General features: G+C 55.5%; 1 pseudogene; it reads right to left on the bottom strand.

Moving 5' to 3' along the window:
* Positions 1-387: 387 nt before the first annotated feature.
* On the bottom strand, positions 388-1,391 carry LOC107120242 (annotated as a pseudogene).
* Between the last annotated feature and the right edge of the window lie 3,399 nt (positions 1,392-4,790).

The raw sequence follows: 4,790 nt of genomic DNA, 5'->3' as shown, positions 1-4,790 counted from the left end.
GCATCCGCAGACAAAGTCCTCCAGGTAGGCTGGGGGCTTCCTGGTGCGAGTTGAGCGGCGAGGTTCGGGGACGGTGGCTGCGTCTTCCCCGGGAGCCCTTGGCGGCGAGCTGACCGGGTGTGGTGCTGGGTGCGCTGGTTCGGGCGGCCCCGGAAGAGGTGCTTCTCGGGGTTGTGCAGGTGGAGGCGGAGAGTTGTTCTTGGCTGGAGGCCGTGAATCGGTTTCCGGCAGTGGGGCCATTGGCAAGGTCTCCAGACCTTCGGCCCCGTCCGAGTCCTCGGGGTCCACGGGCAGTGTCTGGTGGCAGAGCTGGTCAATGTGCCGGTGTAGTACTTGGCCGTCCTCGCACGAGACCTCATACGATCTGGGCCCCTTAACTCGGATGACTCAAGCCGGAATCCAGGTGGGGCCCTTAGCGTAGTTCCGAGCATACACTGGATCTTCAGGGAAACCCCCCCTGGCGGCCTCGTGCATCTCCGTGCTTGGGGCCTCCGGCGATGCCCGATCCAGCCGATCCAGCCGTGACATCAGGCGACGGCCCAGAAGTAGTTCCGCCGGACTGCGCCCCGTAGTGGTGTGGGGCGTTGTCCGCTGGCCAAACTTGAAGGATGCCAGTTTGTAGTCCCAGTCCGAGGAGTCTAGGTGGCGGGGGGCATTCTTGGTTGTGCGGACCATGCGTTCCGCCTGGCCGTTGGTCGCAGGGTGAAACGGGGCTGACCGGATGTGGCGATTTCCATAGTACCTGGTAAAGTCTTGGAATTCTGCGGATGTAAAAGCAGTCCCGTTGTCTGTGACCAGCGTGTCGGGGATTCCCTGGGCGCTGAAGATCCGCCACATAGCCCGGATGGCCGCTTTGGAGGACGTAGAGGAGACCGGGACCACCTCCAGCCATTTACTGTAGGCTTCGACCAGTATGAAGAAGAGCTGGCCCTGGAATGGTCCCACAAAGTCCAAGTGCAGCCTCAACCGGGGCGGTGGGAAGATTCCCAGGCCCGTTCTGGGGCTCGGGGGGGGGGCTCCGGCCGTGAGGCCTGGCACGGCTGGCACCTTTGAACTACTCCTTCAATGTCTTTATCCAGCCCAGGCCACCAAACGTAGCTCCTGGCCAGGGCCTTCATGCGCACGACCCCCGGGTACGCCTCGTGCAGGGCCGTGAGGACCCGTTCCCTGAGGGGCTTGGGGATGACCACCCGGCTACCCCACAGTATGCATCCCTTGTGGGCCGATAGTTCATCTTTCCGTGACACAAAAAGTGTCAATTTGGGGTCCCCTTTAGTTACTGGCCACCCTCTCACCACCCAGTCCAAGACTCTACTGAGCAGTTTACCCTTGGAGGTGCAGCGGGCCACCTCAGTGACATTTACTGGTTGCTCCGGGAGGGACTCCAGCATCGTGCGGGGGCCGGGTCAGGATCGCAGGCGGGTAGCGGCAGGCGGCTCAGGGCATCCGCGTGACCCATCACCTTTCCCGGGCGATGGACGAGGGAGTAGGTGTACCCCGATAGGAAAATGGACCACCGAAGCACCCGGGGTGAGACCATTTGGGGGGTTTGGTGGTCGGGGGCAAGGAGACCCAGAAGCGGCTTGTGATCCGTGAGGACCTCAAGCTTCACCCCCGCCATGATCGCCAAGGCCTCTTTATCCATTTGTGCATAGTTTCACTCTGCCGCAGACATGGTCCGCAAATAGTAGACGACAAGACCTCGCGTCCGTCTGGCAAAGTATGTCCCAGCACCGCCCCAACCCCATACTGGGTGCGTTCAGACAGGGCCTTTCTGCCGGCATGAACTGCACCGGTTGGAACCGGTGCAGTTAATGCCAGCAGAAACGCGATCACACTTACCTCATCTTGCGGATCCCTTCGGTGTACGCCCGGTCACATGCTGCGGGTGTTGGCGTGTTTTTTTTTTTTAAAAAAAAACCCCACAGTTTAGGATAATTTCCGGTTTTTGCGTGATGGGATAAGGTTGGGCGGCGAACGTGCTCTGCCTAACTACGGATTTTGCGGGTGTTTGGAGGGGCTATTGAGAGGGGGGAGACCCCTTGCATGCTCCAGCGAACCCCCCGGAGAGGGGTTCGTGCAGGGAGGGATGGAGGAGACAGCTTCGGGTGGCGACTCGTAGCGTGCATCCTCCTCCACCAGCTGGCTGAGAGAGAGCTCAGAAACGCGCGAGTGGAAAAGCGGCTGGGAGAGGTTCGGCGTGTTGCTGGCGCTCCGACAGCAAAGAAGAGGCGACTGGTACCGTGATCATTCTAAGAACTGGGCAGAGGGTCGTGTTAGAGACTATTCGGCTATGTGGATGAGCACAGATATTAGAAGATTTACAGCTGAATTAGAGGACTATCGATAGACTGGGCTAGAGCGGAGAGGAGTGGATGAGCGCGGACTGGACTTGCATATAGTGGACTGACAGCTACAGATGGTAAAGTGAACTAATTTTGGATGCTGTGTCGGAGGTTAGAGAAGGAAGATATGAACCTGAAGTGATCTGCTGGACTTAATTTTTGAGGACGGGAAGGTTGAACGTTCAGAAGAGTGCTCAACCCCCCCCATTACATTTAAACTTTCAAGGTAAGGACTTACCTTTAAAGTTTAAAGCCCAACCTGTTCTCCCTTAAGTCCTGGACTCCTCCGGGAAGTTAAACTAAGGGCTTTTTTAAAAAAACAACAAACGCTCAGGGCAAAGCTTTGCCCAAGCGCATATCGCTAAGTTTTTAAAAAAAATGGCGGGGGAAAGCCGGAAGCCTCAGGCTTCCGATGGAAATGGCTGTGCAACGGTGGAGAGCAATCAGACGCCGGGGTACAGTGTTTACAACCGTTGCACTCAGTATAGCACCACTTGGGACCTAGTGGCAGAGTGCAACGGTGTAAAGGGCTTTACACCGGTTAGGGACAGGAGGCATATGTTCGTCGTGTGAACGCCAGTGAGTACACTGTTTGCAACCGGCACCCTAACCGATGTAAAGCCCCCGTCTGAATGCACCCACTGTGAAGCGTCGCAAGCCAGCACCACCGGCAGGGCCTCGTCAAAATGCGCAAGGACCGAGTTAGACACAAGCAGGTCCTTAACCGCTTTGAACGCTGCTGCTTGTGGCGGGCCCCAGACCCACGGTGCCGACTTGTCCAGGAGGCGGTGGAGCGGCTCGGCTACCGCAGCTTTGAGGGCCAAGAAGGAGTGATAGAAGTTCAAAAGTCCTAGGAAAGCCTGAAGCTCTGCCTTGGACTTTGGCGGTGGGGCGTGCGTGATGGCTTCCACCTTGTCCAGGGAGGGGTGGACTCCAGAGGCATCGACTGCAAATCCCAGGAACTCCATGCATGGCACGCCGAGCAGACACTTCTCCCGCTTGACTTTGAGGCCCGCTGCGTCGAAGTGATGTAGAACAGCCCGCAGTCGGTCCGCGAAAGACGAGTGGTCTGGGGCCACGATCAACACGTCGTCTAGAAACGGTTGAACAGGGATGCCTTTTAGGAGTGAATCCATAAAAGATTGAAAAATCCTGGGCGCGATAGAGACCCCAAACTGTAGGCGATGCACTTTGGACGCCCCCTTGTGTGTAGCAATGGTGTGTGCCTCGGCCGTTGCAGCGTCAACCGGTAACTTTTGATACTCCTGTGCCAGGTCCAATTTGCCAAATACCCGGGCCCCCACCAAAGCCGCTAGCACCTGCCTCACCACCGGTACTGGATACGCGTGAGCTTGCAGGGCTTTGTTTAACGTGCATTTGTAGTCCGCACAGATGCACACCTCCCCATTGTCAGCGAGCTGCCATCTCTCGGGGACGTGTCCCTCTTCCCTCCCTCCCCGTGTTATTCTCTTCTGTTATGCAAGTGTACATGCCAAGCTTCTCCTACAGGGGGATGAAGGGAAGACAGCTTTCAACACACCCCTTGGCCAATTTGAGTACCTTGTTATGCCCTTCGGTCTTCAGGGGGCTCCTGGGGTCTTCATGAACTTAATTAACGAGGTCTTACATGAATTCCTGTTCAAAGGGGTCGTTATTTACCTTGATGATGTGTTACTGTACTCCCAGGACCTTCCTTCTCACATCAATCTGGTCAGGAAGGTCCTCAAGACGTTGCTTAATCACAAACTGTTTGTTAAACTTTCTAAATGTGCATTCCACCAATCACACATCGACTTTTTGGGCTACCGCATCTCGGGAGGGGGGCTGGAAATGGACCCGGAAAAGGTTAAGGCTGTTCTGGACTGGGATCCCCCTAAGACCCGTCGCCAACTTCAAGGGTTCTTAGGATTTGCCAATTTTTACAGAACCTTTATCAAAGGGTTCGCTCAGCTTGCCTTGCCTCTCACTGACTTGTTAAAAACTAAAGGGAAAGGTTTTGACGCTACTAAGCCCGGGGCCCCCCTTAAATGGTCTCCGGAATGCGACCAAGCTTTTTGCAAATTAAAAAAGATGTTTACGTCTGAGCCAGTCCTTGCTCACCCTGATGAATCCAAGAAGTTCATTGTACAAACGGATGCTTCTGATGTGGCAATGGGGGCGGCAATCCTCCAGCAGGGTGAGGATGGCCAGCTACACCCTCTGGCTTATGTGTCCCGTAAATTTACAGATGCGGAACGACACTGGTCCATATGGGAAAAGGAGGCGTCGGCCATAAAATTGGCGCTATCGACATGGCGTCATTGGTTAGAAGGGGCTAGGGTTCCTTTCGAAGTTTGGACTGATCACAAGAACCTAGAGACTTTAAAGTCCCCTACTTCTTTTGCTTGTCCAGAATGAATACAATACACAGGGGCAGTATAATATAGGAACTTCAAACTTGGTTAA

This window comes from Gekko japonicus, unplaced genomic scaffold, assembly GCF_001447785.1.
Source record: "Gekko japonicus isolate JY-2015 unplaced genomic scaffold, Gekko_japonicus_V1.1 scaffold49, whole genome shotgun sequence".
Classification (NCBI taxonomy): domain Eukaryota; kingdom Metazoa; phylum Chordata; class Lepidosauria; order Squamata; family Gekkonidae; genus Gekko; species Gekko japonicus.
This window is presented reverse-complemented; position numbering and strand designations above follow the sequence as displayed.